This window comes from Salmo salar, chromosome ssa22 (genome assembly GCF_905237065.1).
Source record: "Salmo salar chromosome ssa22, Ssal_v3.1, whole genome shotgun sequence".
NCBI classification, from domain to species: Eukaryota; Metazoa; Chordata; class Actinopteri; order Salmoniformes; family Salmonidae; genus Salmo; species Salmo salar.
In genome coordinates, this window is record NC_059463.1 from 5,024,163 (window position 1) to 5,046,391 (window position 22,229).

At 43.6% G+C, this 22,229-nt stretch overlaps 1 protein-coding gene across 1 annotated transcript in view; it reads right to left on the minus strand.

The window, feature by feature from the left end:
* The window catches only part of LOC106582664 (kinesin heavy chain), a 147,699-nt gene that overhangs the window by 124,697 nt on the left and 773 nt on the right, over positions 1 to 22,229 (minus strand). The gene's annotated exons all lie outside the window — the stretch shown is intronic.

Below are 22,229 nucleotides of genomic sequence, written 5' to 3' on the forward strand. Positions count from 1 at the left end.
GGCACGTAACAATACACACATAACATCAAAAAATTTCACACAAAGACATGGAGGGGAACAGAGGACTAAATACATTCAGTGTGATTAGGGAATGAAAACCAGGTGTGTATGGAACAAGACAAAACAAATGGGAATATTAAAAATGGAGCGGCAATGGCTAGAAAGCCAGTGACGTCGATCGCCGAACGCCGCCCGAACAAGGAGAGGAGCTGACTTCGGCGGAAGTCGTTATAGCTCCGCCTTATCTCAGCTCACTGGTCACGATAACAACACTCACCTGTAGCATGCGCTCCAGCAAGTATATCTCACTGGTCCTCCCCAAAGCCAACACTTCCTTTGGCCACCTTTCCTTACAGTTCTCTGCTGCCAATGACTGGAACGAATTGCAAAAATCGCTGAAGTTGGGGACTTATATCTCCCTCACTAACTTTAAACATCAGCTATCTGAGCAGATAACCGATCGCTGCAGCTGTACACAGCCCATCTGTAAATAGCCCATCCAATCTACCTACCTCATCCCCATATTGTTTTTATTTACTTTTTTTGCTCTTTTGCACACCAGTATTTCTACTTGCACATCATCATCTGCACATCTTTCACTCCAGTGTTAATTTGCTGAATTGTAATTACTTCGCTACTATGGCCTATTTATTGCCTTACCTCCTCACGCCATTTGCACACACTGTATATAGGCTTTTTTCTATTGTGTTATTGACTGTATGTTTGTTTATTCCATATGTAACTCTGTTGTTGTTTTTTGTCGCACTGCTTTGCTTTATCTTGGCCAGGTCACAGTTGTAAATGAGAACTTGTTCTCAACTGGCCTACCTGGTTAAATAAAGGTGAAATAAAAAATTGAATAAAAAAGGTCTGCATCAGTGGCTTGTAGGCTATGCATGGAAGCCAGAAGATGCTAAAGGTGTTTTAGTTCATTAACAGTCAATTACCCTGAGACCGGCAGTTATTTGCTTGACAATCACCTTCTGACAACATTTTTTTACCAGCACAGCCTTACTTCAACCCATGGCTCATGCACAGGGAGACGAAATCCACTCAACATACTGGATTCTCCAACCTTGGCAAACCTAGTCTCTCCCAGTCCCAGCAGATGTCTGCTACTTCCAGCCAGCAAGTCTTAAAGTGTCAGTGTCTTTGAGGGGATCCATTTGAGCCAGGCGAGGCACAGAATCACTAATCTTTAACAAATATTGAGTAGCTATTTGGTATGCAAGGTGATTCGTGATTAATGATCTCTGATTCTGCTCAGTCTGACTACAATGTAGTCGATCTCAAACACACACTATTGCAACCCGATCTCTTCAGACTGAGTTAGATTGAAAGGGTTCCTTACTGCATAGAAGGCACTGGTTACTGTATTCTAATCTAACCTTCCTTGGCTACCAGCACCTAAAGTTCTTGGTCCTCTCCAGTCTGGAAGGGGATAAGAATGTCTCTCACTGTCTGAGTATCACAACTCTATTACCTAATTGACCCACTTGACACTTCAACCCTGCATGGCTCATTCGCATTCTATACAATTCTCCTACACTGCCCTGGTAACCTTTGACCCCTCCAACCTGGCAACCCCAGCCGTCTGCTACACCAAGCAAGCCTCTTTGGCTCTGGCTCTGGCTCAACTGCTTAATTTACTTAACAACTTACTTAAAACCCTGTCCTTTCCTCGTCTCCTCGTCTCCACCCCTTCATCAGCCCTGATTGGAGAATACTTTAAAAGTGAAAACAATATGAGGGTGATTAGGCAGGTTTCACCTGGTCTGTTCTTACAGATTAGAGTGACGAAGAAGAGGCAAAATATTTTGAGACAGGCAATTTTGAGGCAATTGAGACAGAGGCTGTGGTCCAAATGGCATCCTATTCCATATATGGTGCACCACTGTTGACTAGGGACCATAAGGTTCTGGAATAGGCTGTCATTTGGAATGCAAGCCTATGGCAATCCTATCCCTCTTCAGAGTCAGACTCAGCTAGACAAAGATTAAGGGTTACAGCACACAGAAAGCCATTAGTTAGTTTACCACGATACTGTAATTCAATTAACAATCAGCTCCAAGCCTAATGTATTGACCTACCATGATGGAGATGGAGAGAGCTAAACAAACTACTCCACCTCTGTCTCTGAACTAACTGGTCCTTTATTAGCTAGAGAGAGTTCCAAACTAGCCAATCTCTTGCTCTTGGCTAGAGCTCCAATCCCTTTTATAATGGATCATCAAGATCAGATTGCAGCAGGAAAATATACACTCTATATGGTAGCTTACATGCACGGAGAAGCCAAACCTACAGAAAATCTCTGTTTGTGAGCACACTGGCCCTGTATTGGCTAGCTAGAGAGATCTAATCTATCCAACCTCTTGCTCTTATCCAGAAATCCAAGCCCTTCTATAATGGATCATCGACACTAGCCTAGCCTGGAATCCAAGTGGAATACCCCTCAATTGTTTCAATGAATTGTGTTGATGTAGCTTGGAATCCCAACTAAATATATCTTTGTTTCACTATTATACTGTTTCACTACACTGAAACAATATAATAGTGGGCAATACAAAGTGATACTCAGGATTCCAAGCTACATTAACACAGATTGCAGCAGTAGGAAAAAATTGGATAGCTAGCTACAGATGGGATAGGCCACACTTTTCATGCATGGATAGACCAAACCGACATGAGAAGCTAACAAGCTGTATCATATTATATCATTAATGTAAGCCCCATTTGTGACTGCAGTACATATGGTGGTTGATCATAAATCATACCAGAACAAGACAGTGAGGATAATAAATGTGCTACAATCATATTCACCACATAGTGAGTGAGTGAGTGAGTGAGTGAGTGAGTGAGTGAGTGAGTGAGTGAGTGAGTGAGTGAGTGAGTGAGTGAGTGAGTGAGTGAGTGAGTTATAATCAATAGTGTTACATCAACATTAATATGCTAATGCCGCCAGCTAAATGATTTGGAACAGAATATCATCATCTTTGAAAATTATACAGAGCCCTAGTTGAGTGAGCAGTATTGTATTCATTAAAGGTGAACACTGTTACACAGAATCACTTTCATAAAAGAACGAGGCAGAGAATTAAATTAACCAGAAATTGAGGGAGCAATAGAGAAAATGAGGAGAGAGGGAGGGATAAAGAGAAGGAGAAGAGGTAGAAAAAAAGAGAGAAATAGCCTACCGCGTTGTTGTTGCCAAGAAGCGAAGCATCTCAAGAGATCTCAAACATTCGGACAGATTTAATTCAGAAATAGATTTAATTCAGCCAGCCCGAAGATACAGTATCTCCCACTTTAATTACATTTGGTAAAGGATTTGATTATTAGGCAAGAGGAACATCAAGGAAGAGGAGAAGAGTGTTAGGGGAAAGAGAGAAGGAGAGGAGGTTAAGAGAAAATGGGTGACCGCGTTGTTCTTGTCAAGAAGCTAAGAATCTGAAAAGGAATCTGAAACATTAGGATATAAACAGATTGAATTCAGCCTACAGATAGGGATTTGCTTCAGGCTGCAGTAAAGGATTTGCTTATTAGGCAAGGGGAACATCCAGAACAAGGAGGAGAGAGGGAGGGAGGGATAGAGAGAAGGAGGAGAGGTGGTAAAAAAAGAGAGAAATACTGGGTTGTTGTTGTTGCCAAGAAGCTTAAAGCCAGTGTACGCTACACGATTTTGGCCCCGATTTAGCTGTCCCAGACAATTTTTTGAGATCGGAGACAAAACCCCCATGTCATTGACTAATCGGGGAGGTCGGCCGACCACCGACGCTTGTTTAATGTGAACGGGTCAGAGACGCAATCTGAGGGTTATCGATCTCGTCTTTGAGCAGTACCAGACGTCCCAATATTTTCAAACATGCTTGATTTAATCTGCAATGCTCTTGTAGTGTGAGATGTGCAACGACAAGTTTTGAGAACGGTGATGACCAATAACCAATTAGAGCTTGCCAGAGAAGAAGCCAGTGAGATGATGACGTTGTTTCGCATCACACATAATGTGTAGACTCTCAGGAAGGAGTGATGACTACTGTTAGTATGCTTTTGTACTTACCTTTAATCTAAGCCAAAGTGTCAATTCGTTACAGCTCTGAAGTTCATAAGCAATGTTATTCAATTCAAAATGTTGGCTAGATATTTCAACTCTGTATGGCAAGCGTGAATGTCTGACGGAAAACATTTGAGGCTGCTTTGAGCACAGCTCACTGTAGACATGTTAAATCGAATCACATCATCACATCATAGTTTTCGCGAGACAGCATGGTATCTAGAATCCTCAAAGCCAAGTGAAGAATCGCGTGTGACCCCCGTCTCTGCCACATCGTTTAGTGTGAGCACCACTACGTTGGCAAGACAAAAGAACAACAGGAAAGATGGTTGTTTAATGTGAGAGGTTTAGCGATGTTAGGATTTTGAAAATCATGCAGTGTACAACTGGCTTAAGCCATGCATCTCAGGGGTGATCTCAAACATTGAGACAGAAAGAGAATGACTCAATTCCGCCTGCAGATACTCATCTGAATCATGTTCCACTATCAGTTCTTCTGAGTCCAGGGGTGTGTATGCATCATATCATGCACATGTGTGTGCATGTGCTCTGATATGGATATTTAAGCTAGATGCCCTCAGATGACACCACAGACAGACAGGGAATGATGTAAGGGTTAACGCTCCCCTTGGCATAACCAGACATGAGAACAGACTTGTGACATAAAAGAGAGAAATGGGCACAAAAAATACCCCCAGTTAGAACAGTCTTTAATGAGCATACTTATTTTTGGCCCAAATTGCATGCAAATTGAAATTATGTTCGTTGTCCGTAGCTTATGCCTGCCCATACCATAACCCCACTGCCACCATGGGGCACTCTGTTCACAACGTTGACATCAGCAAACCGCTCACCCACATGGCGCCATACACACTGTCTGCCATCAGTTGAAACCGTGATTCATCCGTGAGAAGAGCACACATCTCCAGTGTGCCAGTGTCCATCGAAAGTAAACATTTGCCAACTGAAGGCGGATACAATGCCAACCTGCAGTCAAGTCAAGACTCTGGTGAGGACGACGAGCACGCAGATGAGCTACTCTGAGACGGTTTCTGACAGTTTGTGCAGATATTCTTTGGTTGAGCAAACCCACAGTTTCATCAGCTGTCCGGTTGGCTGGACTCAGATGATCCCGCACGCTAACTAACAGGGATGTAAACAAATTTGTGCACAAACCTTGAGAGAAAAAAGCTTTTTGTGTGTATGGAACATTTCTGGGATCTTATATTTCAGCTCATGAAACATGGGACCAACACTTTACATGTTGCGTTTATGTTTTTGTTCAGTGTATACAGTGGAAGTCAGAAGTTCACATACCGCTTAGCCAAATATATTTAAACTCAGTTTTTCACAATTCCTGACATTTAATCCCAGTACAAATTCCCTGTCTTAGGTCAGTTAGGATCACCTCTTTATTTTAAGAATGTTAAATGTCAGAATAATAGTAGAGAGAATTATTTCTTTCAGCTTTTATTTCTTTCATCACATTCCCAGTGGGTCAGAAGTTTACAATCACTCAACTAGTATTTGGTAGCATTGCCTTTAAATTGTTTAACTTGGGTCTGTAACGGCCGTCGAAGGGAGTAGACCAAGTCGCAGCGGGTTGAGTGCTCATTTTTAACTTTTATTGAACACGAAAACAAAACAAGAAACGAACGACAGCTGAACAGTTCCGTCAGGTACAAAACACTAGACTGAAAACTACCACCCACAAACACAAGCTGAAAAACCTCTACTAAATAGGACCTCCAATCAGACGCAACAAGAAACAGCTGCCTCCAATTGAAGGTCAAACAAAAATCCTAAACATAGAAATAGAACAACTAGAAACGGACATAGAAATATACTAACATAGAACATATACCAAAACCCCCGAAACACATAAAACAAACACCCCCTGCCATGCCCTGACCAAACTACAATAACAAACAACCTCTTTTACTGGTCAGGACGTGACAGGGTGAAACATTTCGGGTAGCCTTCCACAAGCATCCCACAATAAGTTGGGTGAATTTTGGCCCATTCCTCCTGACAGAGCTGGTGTAACTGAGTCAGGTTTGTAGGCCTCCTTGCTTGCATACACATTTTCAGTTCTGCCCACAAATTTTCTAGAGGATTGAGGTCAGGGCTTTGTGATGGCCACTCCAATACCTTGACTTTGTTGTCCTTAAGCCATTTTGCCACAACTTTGGAAGTATGCTTGGGGTCATTGTCCATTTGGAAGACCCAATTGCAACCAAGCTTTACCTTCCTGACTGATGTCTTGAGATGTTGCTTCAATATATCCACGATATTATACGATATTTTTCCTCATGTGCAGTTGCAAACCGTAGTCTGGCTTTTTTATGCCGGTTTTGGAGCAGTGGCTTCTTCCTTGCTGAGCGGGCTTTCAGGTTTTGTCGATATAGGACTCGTTTTACTGTGGATATTGATACTTTTGTACCAGTTTCCTCCAGCATCTTCACAAGGTCCTTTGCTGATGTTCTGGGAATGATTGCACTTTTCGCACCAAAGTACATTCTCTAGGCGACAGAATGCGTCTCCTTCCTGAGTGGTATGACGGCTGCATTGTGTTTATACTTGGGTACTATTGTTTGTACAGATGAACGGGGTACCTTCAGGCATTTGGAAATTGCTCCCAAGGATGAACCAGACTTGTGGAGGTCTACAATTTAGTTCTGATGTCTTGGTTGATTTCTTTTGATTTTCCCATGATGTCAAGCAAAGAGACACTGAGTTTGAAGGTAGGCCTTGAAATACATCCACAGGTACACCTCCAATTGACTCAAATGATGTCAATTAGCCTATCCGAAGCTTCTAAAGCCATGACATCATTTTCTGGAATTTTCCAAGCTGTTTAAAAGGCACAGTGAACTTAGTGTATGTAAACTTCTGACCCACTGGAATTGTGATAGAGTGATTTATAAATGAAATAATCTGTCTGTAAACAATTGTTGGAAAAATGATTTGTGTCACGCACAAAGTAGATGTCCTAACCGACTTGCCAAAACTATAGTTTGTTTACAAGAAATTTGTGGAGTGGTTGAAAAACGAGTTTTAATGACTCCAACCTAAGTGTATATATATATAACTGTGTATATATATATATATATACATATTTATGCATTTGATAAGATGACATATTCTCTCAGGGAACCCCATTTTAATTACAGGGGACCCCACATGGGTCCCTGACTCCAGGTTTGGGAACCACCGTACTACTAACGTCTCTCTCTGCTTGCTTCCTCTCTGTTTGTCTCCTTTGCCTCCTGCATTGCAGCCTGCCTCACCACTGTCTCTCTCACTACTCTCTGTAATGAGAATTTAAGATTACAGCTATTAATTTCAGTCAACTGCTACTGCGGAGGTCAGGCTCCATTTAAAACTAGCTTCTAACTTCATCCTTCTAGTTAGCTAGTTCTACCTAGCTAACAGTAGCCAGAGCCCTTGAGCTAAGTAGCTAACATTAACTAGCTAGCCACCTGACTGAAATATCAGCGACTATTTACCAGTTGTACATTCATTCTCCAAGAGTCAGGTTTTTTTTGTTTGTGTGTTGAAACAGCAGTAGTCGAGCAATGTTAAAAATAATTGCCTCATGTCCAGTCACAAGCCCACTGTCAGTGGCGTCTTTACATGCCACTTGCCAGCATTGGTCAGTCTGGGCTGAGATAGTTCATTTCACGTCCCAGCATGTGCCGTGGAAGGAGATTTGCCATTGGACAGAGTGGTGAATGAATGTGCTGTTAACAACGTTTAGAGTGTTGATCAACGCTGGGAATGCAATAAGAAGTGGGTAAACGATAATTAACTAAACAGAAAGGTGAGTAAACGCTATTTCACAAATAAAAAGGTGAGTTTACCCTCCACTACATCACTGAGCATAGACTACCTGTGTATTTTCCCTAGTGGCACGTACTGTTGACTTTTGGCCACATTAGAGAAAAATGCAGTGTATTTGTCTTACAGTAATGTTATACTACACTATTATATTCGGTTCTGTTATGGAGAATAATATCATTATGTGATCTTGCAGACATTGGTTCAGCTTTAAACTAACTTTAGATCACCATTCGAGCACCATTCGCCAGAGTAGCCTGTTCTCTACGAGTAGAGCAGAGACTGTGTGTAAAGTAAAGAATAAAGGAAAGGGAAAGGGGGTTACCTAGTCAGTTGTACAACTGAATGCCTTCAACTGAAATGTCTTCCGCATTTAACCCAACCCCTCTGAATCAGAGAGGTGCGAGGGGCAGCCTTAATCGACATCCACGTCTTCGGATGCACAGAACGTGATCCGCACATGTCAGAAGCTTCAGGATCTTTAGTCCGGGGATCCACAGCCACTCCATTATCTCTATGGTTACACCAATCTCTGAGGGTACTCTTCTCCCCTAGTTGTTAGTAGTATGCACCTAAGAATTAATTAGCTTTTCCCTTTGCGCCTCTCTCTCTCTCTATGTATCCGGGACCGTTCTCTCTCTCTGTCTCGCTTCCTCAATCTCTCTTTCTTTCTCCTTCTCTCTTCTCTCTCTCTTATTAATGACAGCCTTTCCCTTCAATGTTCTCTCTCTCTCTCTCTCTCTCTCTCCATCCCTCCCTGCCTCCCCACTTGTGGTAATTATAGTTCTGTTCTGTTCTGTTTGGAGCAGTGAGTGAGAATGGCAGTGAACCGTGACAGGATGGATGCTGCTATGTCCTAATTAAAAACTATTGACACATCTCCTCTCTAGTTAAATACATGCTTAAGTGATCATCTCGGGACAGCAAACCGTGTCAATATATCCACCAAACACCAGCTTCGAGGGTATTATCACTTTTATACCACGGGTTACCAACATATTAAAATAATGACTGACATATTTTCATTAGAAACATTATTTATTCATACTATTTCATCGTTCCATGAGCTATAGAAGGTACACGCTCTCTCTATGGTGTAGCTCATTGACATTCAGATTGGTTGCTGGTGTTGGCATGGGCATGACATTAGAAATAATTTCATATTTCTGAAGCAATGGGAGAGAATCTTTGTATTATTGAGACACAGTCAGGTCCAAAATTATTGAAGACTGTATAAATTAAATGATACAAATACTGAACTATATTGTATGCAAATGTTATACAAGTACAATTGCTCAGACAAATAGATTTTGTTGAACAAGAAATACTTAAAATCTAAAAAGGACGGGTCAAAATGATTGGCACCCCTGTTTTCAATGCTCCGTAAAATTCCCGTTGCGAGGTTAACACCACCGAGCCTTTTTCTAAAATGTTTTATGAGATTGGAGAACACATTGGGAGGGATCTTGACCATTCCTCCATACAGAATCTTTCCCAGATCCTTGATATCCATCATCTGCACTTATGGCTTATAAACTATCCGGCCACTGAGATGGTCATTGCAAAAGTATCATGTTGTGGTCAATTAAACATTTCTTTGTGGAGTTTGATGTGTGTTAGGGGTTCTTGTCTTGCTGGAAGATCCACTTGCAACCAAGTTTCAGCCTCCTGGCAGAGGCAACATAGCCTCGTACAAATCTTGCGAGCTTACGTTCTCTTTTGCTACATGGATACATTTATAATATACTGCTCCAAAAAATAAAGGGAACACTTAAACAACACAATGTAACTCCAAGTCAATCACACTTCTGTGAAATCAAACTGTCCACTTAGGAAGCAACACTGATTGACAATAAATTTCACATGCTGTTGTGCAAATGGAATAGACAACAGGTGGAAATTATAGGCAATTAGCAAGACACCCCCAATAAAGGAGTGGTTCTGCAGGTGGTGACCACAGACCACTTCTAAGTTCCTATGCTTCCTGGCTGATGTTTTGGTCACTTTTGAATGCTGACGGTGCTTTCACTCTAGTGGTAACATGAGATGGAGTCTACAACCCACACAAGTGGCTCAGGTAGTGAAGCTCATCCAGGATGGCACTTCAATGCGAGCTGTGGCAAGAAGGTTTGCTGTGTCTGTCAGCGTAGTGTCCAGAGCATGGAGGCGCTACCAGGAGACAGGCCAGTACATCAGGAGACGTGGAGGAGGCCGTAGGAGGGCAACAACCCAGCAGCAGGACCGCTACCTCCGCCTTTGTGCAAGGAGGAGCAGGAGGAGCACTGCCAGAGCCCTGCAAAATGACCTCCAGCAGGCCACAAATGTGCATGTGTCTGCTCAAACGGTCAGAAACAGACTCCATGAGGGTGGTATGAGGGCCCGACGTCCACAGGTGGGGGTTGTGCTTACAGCCCAACACCGTGCAGGACGTTTGGCATTTGCCAGAGAACACCAAGATTGGCATATTCGCCACTGGCGCCCTGTGCTTTTCACAGATGAAAGCAGGTTCACACTGAGCACATGTGACAGACGTGACAGAGTCTGGAGACGCCGTGGAGAACGTTCTGCTGCCTGCAACATTCTCCAGCATGACCGGTTTGGCGGTGGGTCAGTCATGGTGTGGGGTGGCATTTCTTTGGGGGGCCGCACTGCCCTCCATGTGCTCGCCAGAGGTAGCCTGACTGCCATTAGGTACCGAGATGAGATCCTCAGACCCCTTGTGAGACCATATGCTGGTGCGGTTGGCCCTGGGTTCCTCCTAATGCAAGACAATGCTAGACCTCATGTGGCTGGAGTGTGTCAGCAGTTCCTGCAAGAGGAAGGCATTGATGCTATGGACTGGCCCGCCCATTCCCCAGACCTGAATCCAATTGAGCACATCTGGGACATCATGTCTCGCTCCATCCACCAACGCCACGTTGCACCACAGACTGTCCAGGAGTTGGCGGATGCTTTAGTCCAGGTCTGGGAGGAGATCCCTCAGGAGACCATCCGCCACCTCATCAGGAGTATGCCCAGGCATTGTAGGGAGGCCATACAGGCACGTGGAGGCCACACACACTACTGAGCCTCATTTTAACTTGTTTTAAGGACATTACATCAAAGTTGGATCAGCTTGTAGTGTGGTTTTCCACTTTAATTTTGAGTGTGACTCCAAATCCAGACCTCCATGGGTTGATAAATTGGATTTCCATTGATTATTTTTGTGTGATTTTGTTGTCAGCACATTCAACTATGTAAAGAAAAAAGTATTTAATAAGATTATTTCATTCATTCAGATCTAGGATGTGTTATTTTAGTGTTCCCTTTATTTTTTTGAGCAGTGTATAATTCTACTTGGTAAATGTAGTATACTATAATTGCAGCAGCCTCAAATACCATAGGTATAGCTGCTCAAATACAATTAACTGTGAAATAACCAGCCAACCAGACATGCAGGGTGAGCATGAAGAGCGAGATTGGCCCTGCTGTTTACCCAGTTCAACTTTTCCCTCTCCTACCGGCCGGGGTCCAAGATTGTCAAGCCAGATGCCCTGTCTCACCGCTATAGCCCCACGGTTACCACCCCGGAGCCCGAGACCATCCTCCCACCTCGTGTCTGGTGACGGCACTCAGCTGGGGAATAGGGAAACAGGTCCGGGAGGCGCAACGGTCCCAGCCGAACCCTGGGGGGTACCCAGATAACCGAATGTTTGTGCCTGACGCTGTCCACTCCGCGGTCCTGGATTAGGCCCATTCCTCCAGGCTTGCCTGCCACCCAGGCTCCCATCGGACCCTGGCCTTCGTGTGACAACGCTTTTGGTGGCCTACTATGGTTCCGGATGTCGCTGCGTTTGTCGCCGCCTGCACAGTCTGTGCTCAAAACAAGACTCCTTGGTAATTTCCGACTGGTCTTCTGCAACCACTGCCTGTCCCTCACCATCCCTGCACCTCTTCTGGATCGATGGACTCCCCGTGGACATGGTCTCCGACCGGGCTCCTCAGTTCTCGTCCCAGTTCCGGAAGGCATTCTCGTCCCATCGGGTCGTCGACCAGCCTGTCCTCTGGGTTCCACCCCGAGTTCAATGGCCAGTCGGAGCAAAGTAACCAGGACCTCGAGACTACTCACCACCTGGAGCCAGCAGCTTGTGTGGGTGGAATATGCCCGCAACATCCTTCCCTGCTCTGCCACAGGCCTATCACCATTTGATTGTTCCCTGGGCTATCACCCCCGCTCTTCCCCAAACAGGAAGAGGGGGTCGGCATACTTTCTGCCCAGATGTTTGTCCGCTGCTGTCATCATACCTGGAGGAGAGCCCGGTCGGTTAATTCGACGTTGTCTGCATCTGGGTCTTATCTTGAAATCTGATAGTAGCTGGCATGGCCAGCACACGTGAGATTTGGTTCTGGGTCCCTCATGAGAGGGCATATGAATTGCATATAATGGGCATATGAGGGCATATAATGGGCATATGAATTGCTCCAAGTGGACAAAAATAAGTTGTTTGAATTAATTATTTTCAACTCACAGCAAAGGGAAAGTATATAGTCCATCTGTCTGAGAAAATTAAAGGAGAAACATGGATCTTTCAGCAGGCAGGTGACTCAGAGGGTAAAAATACTGTATGCCAGCAAGCTGCAGTATGTAAGCCAGTGGCATACAAAGAGAAATATAGAAGTAAGCTATATGTAAGCCACTGGATAAACGTAGCCTACAAAGAAAAACTAAAATCGAAAAACCCTGAGCCTTCCACTTAGGGACAAGGATTGAGCAGCCAGCAAGGTGAACTGAAAAACTCTTCAGTAACATTCACTGGCAAGGTTTGCAATTTCATGTGGTTTTAGGAAGCTACTTGTCTTCATCCTCCATCAGGCCTTGTATAGCCTATGTGAGATACTGATGGCAACAACAGCAACAGCAATCGCAAACCAATTCAAACCAAACCAAATCAATTCAAGAAACTATTCAATAAATGGACACTAAATCGAAACGCTACCTCCCACTGCACTTCAAGGCCATGATAATATCAAGGAGAGCTGCTGTCTGAGCATGAGCTATGTTGAATGCTTGTGGCAAGCCATTGTGTGAAAAAGTTGTGTGTGTCACGCTACGACCCAATACTAACAAGAACACAGACGTTCTTTTGTGTGTGTGTGTTTGAGTGTGTGCATGCATCTGTCTCTGTGTGTGCATGTATGCTTCTGTCTGTGTGTGTGTGACACACACCACGTTGTTAACAAGAACACTCAGATACCCAAGTCAGAGTACACCCTCTGCATACTCCACTGTCCCCAGGCTGAGATGAGAATATTCTTGCCAGAGGAACAGCGGCCGGGTCCCACAGGCACCACTCAATTTACCCTGCTGCTGTATGCTGATGAAGAACTGTGACACCAGTGACATGACCAGTGACATGACTCATCAGCACATTAACCACATTTTTGATCTATGTGATTCCGGCAGGAAATTAACTCACAATCTTTACTTTGCTAGTGGCGTCATGGTCTTACCAACTGAGCCCGGACAATGGAGGTAGCAAGGCCAACAATGACAATGAAAATCAACCACAATTTTAAGACCATCAAAGCGACACTGTCAATTTTTGTTTTCACTAACCGCCTGATGGCTTTGCTGTGACACACACAAATGGTCCCTTGTGTCTCTGGTTTTCTGTGATGTTCCTAATCCTAAATTAATCTGACGGCTGTATCATAGCCCTACTACTCTTTAATGACACACACCACACACACACTTTCTTTCTCTCTCTCTTACACTCTCTCTCTCTCACACACACACACACACACACACACACACACACACACACACACACACACACACACACACACACACACACACACACACACACACACACACACACAGACACACACACACACACACACACACACACATTCACTCTCACTCTCATATTCACTCTCCATCTCTCTTCACTGACAGATTCCCTAGAAGAGATCCATCCCAGTGGCTGAGACATATGTGGAGGGAATAGGATACACACATGCATTTGTATGATAGCCAACCAACAACACACATCCAGTGCAATAAGCTTCAGGAAGACCACAAGTGCTTTTGATAGTTTCCTGCAGGAGAAGCAGGAGAGGATCAGAGTGGGTGTGTGGTACTTGGAATTCATTTGAAATGTAATTAGATAGCAATTTTCCTGGATATTATCTTTCTGTTATTGTCAGCCTTTGGTTTACACAATGCAACAGTACTGTGTATTTGTAGAATGGGTGGGGCTAAGAATTAATCTATGTGTACAATTTCAATATTTTTTTATATTTTTTTACAGTGATAAGTAATATAAACATATAGGCCTAATTATAATGGCTGGTTTTTGTAGGGTAAATAATGTGAATTCTACCATTCTACCTGTATGTTTCGACGTCCTTTCATGAATGATGATGTGGGCCTATGTACTATAATATAAAATCAATACAACCCTCATAATTACACCAGGCTGATGTATGCCAGATCATAGACTATATAAAGATGAATGGACCACAAAGATACACTCTAGTTTACAGTAAAAGTCCTGTTTATTTGATATTACATCCAAGATGTTATAAAAGCCATGTCATTTTTGTATTTTTTATTTTTTTATTTTACCTTTATTTAACCAGGTAGGCTAGTTGAGAACAAGTTCTCATTTGCAACTGTGACCTGGCCAAGATAAAGCATAGCGATTCGACACATACAACAACACAGAGTTACACATGGAATAAACAAAACATAGTCAATAATACAGTAGAACAAAAGAAAACAAAAAGTCTATATACAGTGAGTGCAAATGAGGTAAGATAAGGGAGTTAAGGCAATAAATAGGCCATGGTGGCAAAGTAATTACAATATAGCAATTAATCACTGGAATGGTAGATGTGCAGAAGATGAATGTGCAAGTAGAGATACTTGGATGCAAAGGAGCAAGATAAATAAATAAATACAGTATGGGGATGAGGTAGGTAGATAGATGGGCTGTTTACAGATGGGCTATGTACAGGTGCAGTGATCTGTAAGCTGCTCTGACAGCTGGTGCTTAAAGCTAGTGAGGGAGATATGAGTCTCCAGCTTCAGAGATTTTTTGCAGTTCGTTCCAGTCATTGGCAGCAAAGAACTGGAAGGAAAGACGACCAAAGGAGGAAATGGCTTTGGGGGTGACCAGTGAGATATACCTGCTGGAGCGTGTGCTACAAGTGGGTGCTGCTATGGTGACCAGTGAGCTGAGATAAGGCGGGGCTTTACCTAGCAGAGACTTGTAGATAACCTGTAGCTATTGGGTTTGGCGACGAGTATGAAGCGAGGGCCAACCAACGAGAGCGTACAGGTCACAATGGTGGGTAGTGTATGGGGCTTTGGTGACAAAATGGATGGCACTGTGATAGACTGCATCCAATTTGTTGAGTAGAGTGTTAGAGCCTATTTTATAGATGACATCACCGAAGTCGAGGATCAGTAGGATGGTCAGTTTTACGAGGGTATGTTTGGCAGCACGAGTGAAGGATGCTTTGTTGTGATATAGGAATCCGATTCTAGATTTAATTTTGGAGTGGAAGTCTGGAAGGAGAGTTTACAGTCTAACCAGACACCTAGGTATTTGTAGTTGTCCACGTATTCTAAGTCAGAGCCGTCCAGAGTAGTGATGCTGGACGGGCGTGCAGGTGCGGGCAGTGATCGATTGAATAGCATGCATTTAGTTTTACTTGTGTTTAAGAGCAGTTGGAGGCCACGGAAGGAGAGTTGTATGGCATTGAAGCTCGTCTGGAGGTTAGTAACACAGTGTCCAAAGAAGGGCCAGAAGTATACAGAATGGTGTCGTCTGCATAGACGTGGATCACAGAATCGCCAGCAGCAAGAGCAACATCATTGATGCATACAGAGAAGAGAGTTGGCCAGAGAATTGAACCCTGTGGCACCCCCATTGAGACTGCTAGAGGTCCGGACAACAGGCCCTCCGATTTGACACACTGAACTCTATCAGAGAAGTAGTTGGTAAACCAGGCGAGGCAATCATTTGAGAAACCAAGGCTGTTGAGTCTGCCAATAAGAATGTGGTGATTTACAAAGTCGAAAGCCTTGGCCAGGTCGATGAATATGGCTGCACAGTAATGTCTCTTATCGATGGCGGTTATGATGTCGTTTAGGACCTTGAGCGTGGCTGAGGTGCACCCATGACCAGCTCTGAAACCAGATTGCATAGCGGAGAAGGTACGGTGGGATTCGAAATGGTCGGTAATCTGTTTGTTAACTTGGCTTTCGAAGAACTTAGAAAGACAGGGTAGGATAGATATAGGTCTGTAGCAGATTGGGTCTAGAGTGTCACCCCCTTTGAAGAGGGGGATGACCACGGCAGCTTTCCAATCTTTGTGAATCTCAGACGATACGAAAGAGAGGTTGAACAGGTTAGTAATAGGGATTGCAACAATTTCGGCAGATCATTTTAGAAAGAGAAGGTCCAGGTTGTCAAGCCCAGCTGATTTGTAGGGGTCCAGATTTTGCAGCTCTTTCAGAACATCAGCTATCTGGATTTCGGTGAAGGAGAAATGGTGGGGGCTTTGGCGGGTTGCTGTGGAAGGTGCCAGGCAGTTAACCGGGGTAGGGGTAGCCAGGTGGAAAGCATGGCCAGCCGTAGAGAAATGCTTATTGAAATTCTCAATTATAGTGGATTTATCGGTGGTAACAGTGTATCCTAGCCTCAGAGCAGTGGGCAGCTGGGAGGAGGTGCTCTTATTCTCCATGGACTTTACAGAGTCCCAGAACTTTTTTGAGTTAGTGCTACAGGATGCACATTTCTGTTTGAAAAAGCTAGCCTTAGCTTTCCTAACTGCCTGTGTATATTTGTTCCTAACTTCCCTGAAAAGTTGCATATCACGGGGGCTATTCGATGCTAATGCAGAACGCCACAGGATGTTTTTGTGCTGGTCAAGGGCAGACAGGTCTGGAGTGAACCAATGACTATATCTATTCCTAGTTCAATTTTTTTTGAATGGGGCATGCTTATTTAAGATGGTGAGGAAGGCACTTTTAAAGAAAAGCCAGACATCATCTACTGACGGGTTATATCCCAAGATAATATTCAAGATGTTATAAGAAGTGGCCGTGTGGTCCAGCGGTGGCCTGCGTGGTCCAGAGTCGACATGGGTTCGAATCCGGCCCATCGCCCTTAGATTCACCTTCCCTGTCTTTATAACGCTTCACGATCTCTTCACTAAAGCAAAAAAATAAAAGGAGTGGGACTTTCAAAAAAAAGACTCAGATGTTATAAGAATAAGATCCAAGACAACTCTTTAGATTATATCCAAATCCTCAGATACAATTAACTCTGTATAAGAATGGACCAGCTAGATCCACTCATGTTTACTGTAGAGCTCCTGTTATCCCACTGTATCATCTACAGTACATTGTAATAAGATAAGTTAGAAACTCAGTACACTGTAAGATAAGATCTTCACTTTACAATAAGATCTACAACATGGTAAAATAAGGGGCGAAAGGTAGTCTCAAGATTAGAGCGTTGGGCCAGTAACACAGCCGTTGCTGGTTCGAATACTGGAACCAACAAGGTCCCAAAAAATCTGTTGCTGTGCCCTTGAGCAAGACAGTTACAGTGGCAAGAAAAAGTATGTGAATCCTTTGGAAAAACCTGGATTTCTGCATATATTGGTCATAAAATTTGATCTGATCTTCATCTAGGTCACAACAATAGACAAACACAGTCTGCTTAAACTAATAACACAAACAGTGATATGTTCTCATGTCTTTATTGAACACACCGTGTAAACATTCACTGTGCAGGGTGGAAAAAGTATGTGAACCCTTGGATTTAATAACTGGTTGACCCTCCTTTGGCAGCAATAACCTCAACCAAACATTTTCTGTAGTCTGCACAACGGTCAGGATGAATTTTGGACCATTCCTCTTTACAAAACTGTTTCAGTTCAGCAATATTCTTGGGATGTCTGGTGTGAACTGCTCTCGAGGTCATGCCACAGCATCTCAATCAGGTTGAGGTCAGGACTCTGACTGGGCCACTCCAGAAGGTGTATTTTCTGCTGTTGAAGCCATTCTTTTGTTGATTTACTTCTGTGTTTTGGGTGGTTGTCCTGTTGAATCATCCAACTTCTGTTTAGCTACAATTGGCAGACAGCCTAACATTCTCCTGCAAAATGTCTTGATAACCTTGGGAATTCATTTTTCTGTTGATGATAGCAAGCTGTCCAGGCCCTGAGGCAGCAAAGCAGCAAAGCAGCCCCAAACCACAGTGTTGTGTGTTCCTTCCAATCAACTCAATTGTAGTTTCATCTGTCCACAGAATATTTTGCCAGTAGCGCTGTGGAACATCCAGGTGCACTTTGGCAAACTTCAGACGTGCAGCAATGTTTTTTTTGGACAGCAGTGGCTTTTTCCGTGGTGTCCTCCCATGAACACCATTCTTGTTTAGTGTTTACATATTGTAGACTCGTCAACAGAGATGTTAGCATGTTCCAGAGATTTCTGTAAGTCTGTAGCTGACATTCTAGGATTCTTCTTAACCTCATTGAGCATTCTGCGCTGTGCTCTTGCAGTCATCTTTGTAAGACAGCCACTCCTTGGGAGAGTAGCAACAGTGCTGCACTTTCTCCATTTATAGACAATTTGTCTTACCGTGGACTGATAAACATCAAGGCTTTTAAAGATACTTTTGTAACCCTTTCCAGCTTTATGCAAGTCAACAATTCTTAGGTCTTCTGAGATCTCTTTTGTTCGAGGCATGGTTCACATCAGGCAATGCTTCTTGTGAATAGCAAACTCTAATTTTGTAAATGTTTTTTTATAGGGCAAGGCAGCTCTAACCAACATCTCCAATCTCGTCTCATTGATTGGACTCCAGGTTTGCTGACTCCTGACTCCAATTAGCTTTTTGAGGAGTCATTAGCCTAGGGGTTCACATACTTTTTCCAACTAACCAATAATTTGTGTTTTTAGTTTAAGCACACTATGTTTGTCTATTGTCTATTGCTAGATGAAGATCAGATCAAATTTGATGACCAATTTATGCAGAAATCCCGGTTATTCCAAAGGGTTCATGTACTTTTTCTTGCCACTGTAATCCAAATTGTGGGTGTTTCAGGGGGAGTTGGGATATGCAAGAAACACAGTTGTGTGTAACAGGACAAACATGGACCTCCCGAGGGCACAGTGGTCTAAGGCACTGCATCGCAGTGATAGCGGTGCCACAAGAGATTCTGGGTTTTAAGTCCAGGCTCTGTCGCAGCCGGCAGCGACCGGGAGACCCATGGGGCGGCACACAATTGGCCCAGCAATGGTTGGTCGGGCCAATTGAGGTAGTATGTACATGAATGTATAGTTAAAGTGACTATGCATATAAGATAAACAGAGAGTAGCAGCAGCGTAAAAGAGGGGTTGGGGGGGGGGCACACAATGCAAATAGTCCGGGTAACCATTTGGTTACCTGTTCAGGAGTCTTATGGCTTGGGGGTAAAAACTGTTGAGAAGCCTTTTTGTCCTAGACTTGGCACTCCGGTACCGCTTGCCATGCGGTAGTAGAGAGAACAGTCTATGACTGGGGTGGCTGGGGTCTTTGACAATTTTTAGGGCCTTCCTCTGACACCGCCTGGTGTAGAGGTCCTGCATGGCAGGCAGCTTTGCCCCAGTGATGTACTGGGCCGTACGCACTACCATCTGAAGTGCATTGCGCTCGGAGGCCGAGCAATTGCCGTACCAGGCAGTGTTGCAACCGGTCAGGATGCTCTCAATGTTGCAGCTGTAGAACCTTTTGAGGATCTCAGGACCCATGCCAAATCTTATTCGTTTCCTGAGGGGGAATAGGCTTTGTCGTGCCCTTTTCACGACTGTCTTGGTGTGTTTGGACCCTTCTAGTTTGTTGTTGATGTGGACACCAAGGAATTTGAAGCTCTCAACCTGCTCCACTACAGCCCCGTCGATGAGAATGGGGACGTGCTCGGTGCTCCTTTTCCTGTAGTCCACAATCATCTCCTTAGTCTTGGTTACGTTGAGGGATAGGTTGTTATTCTGGCACCACCCAGCCAGGTCTCTGACCTCCTCCCTATAGGCTGTCTCGTCATTGTCGGTGATCAGGCCTACCACTGTTGTGTCGTCTGCAAACTTAATGATGGTGTTGGAGTAAAGCCTAGCCATGCAGTCGTGGGTGAACAGGGAGTACAGGAGGGGACTGAGCACGCACCCCAGTGTTGCTTGCCTCGAAGCGAGCATAGAAGTTATTTGGATCGTCTGGTAGGCTCGTGTCACTGGGCAGCTCGCGGCTGTGCTTCCTTTTGTAGTCTGTAATAGTTTGCAAGCCCTACCACATCCAATGAGCGTCGGAGCCGGTGTAGTATGATTCAATCTTAGCCCTGTATTGATGCTTCGCCTGTTTGATGGTTCGTCACAGGGCATAGCGGGATTTCTTGTAAGCTTCCAGGTTAGAGTCCCGCACCTTGAAAGCGGCAGCTCTACCCTTTAGCTCAGTGCGAATGTTGCCTGTAATCCATGGCTTCTGGTTGGGGTATGTACGTACAGTCACTGTGGGGACGACGTCCTCAATGCACTTATTGATAAAGCCAGTGACTGATGTGGTGTATTCCTCAATGTCATCGGAAGAATCCCGGAACATGTTCCAGTCTGTGATAGCAAAACAATCCAGTAGTTTAGCATCTGCTTCATCTGACCATTTTTTTATCGACCAAGTCACTGGTGCTTCCTGCTTTAATTTTTGCTTGTAAGCAGGAATCAGGAGGATAGAGTTGTGGTCGGATTTACCAAATGTAGGGCGAGGGAGACCTTTGTACGCGTCTCTGTGTGTGGAGTACAGGTGATCTAGAATTTTTTCCCCTCTGGTTGCACATTTAACATGTTGAAAGAGATTTGGTAGAACTGATTTAAGATTCCCTGCATTAAAGTCTCCGGCCAGTAGGACACTCTTCATGGATGAATCACAGTTTCTTCTCTTCTTTTTCACTCCTTTTTTTTATCAAACTCCAAAAGCAAAGCACAGTTTAGATATGATCAAACATTTCTACATGTTATTAATGACATGGGACATACCAGTCGATATCAGATCAATCCAGGCCAATTAGTCCAACCCCAGCCAGATGAGATATTGATGAAGTGATCAGTAAGTCAGTCTGATATAACAGTCTGATATTTACGGCCTGTGTTGCATCCCAAATGCACCTTATTCCCTTTTAAAGCTGCAACAACTTTTTGGGTGACCCGACCAAATTCATATAGAAATGTGAATTATAAATCTGACATTCTCATTCAAAGCAAGTCTAAGACGCAGTTGATATGTTCTATGTGCGCTATTTCTATGTTTCTCATGCTTAAATGTTGTCTTTTATTTTCGGGTTTTGTACACCAGCTTCAAACAGCTGAAAATACAATATTTTTGGTTATGGTACAATGATTATCAACACTATACTTGCCTGTTTTGTCACATAAACTGAAATTAGGCAAACTACTCAAATTTTTGCAACCAGGAAATGGTGGAGCGATTTCTGCATAGTGCATCTTTAATGTACTACTTTTGACCAGGACCCATGGGACACTATATAGTGAATAGAGTGCCATTTGGGACGTAGCCTTTGAAAATGTCAAGCCCATTGGATGTCCTTTCTGAAACTGATCACCATTGATCACCACAGCCCTATAAAGACATGCTAAGTGATCTGTGTTATTTTAGATGACAGATCTATCCCACTGTGCCTAAACTGGTTGAACCAACTTGTTTCCATGTCATTTCGACACAAAAATATCTATGTGATGACGCTGAAACAACGTGGAAAACTGATTGACCTAAATCCAATGACATGGTGACATTTTTTGTTAATTTAACGTTGAATTCACGTTAGTTGACAACTCAACCAATTGTAAATCAAAACTAGACATTCAACTGATGTCTGTGCCCAGTGGGCTATTGTCTCACAGGTCATACAATGAGCTCTTTCCCAATAATCGATAGGTTAAGCCTTGTTGGCTGATCAGAAATTATACATACATACAGCCTATTATGGTATACTAGGGTCTACCACTACCTGAATGGTTTGAATCCATGCAATAAGTGAATTAACTATTATTCTGGAAAACCAATGCTGCAACATTAATTAATGAACTGCATTGTATATCTGACTGAATGTAGGCTATAGGCTACAGCCAGCAACTCTTGAAAGTGATGTGAGAACTTGATGATGACAAGGAGGACTGGAGGAGGAGGATGACAATTACTGTCTGTATGGTTTCATCAAATCAGTTACTGGCTATACAACAAGCCTGAACTTCAGGGAAACTGTGTCCAGACTTGAACAATAGTCAGAGGGTGACAAT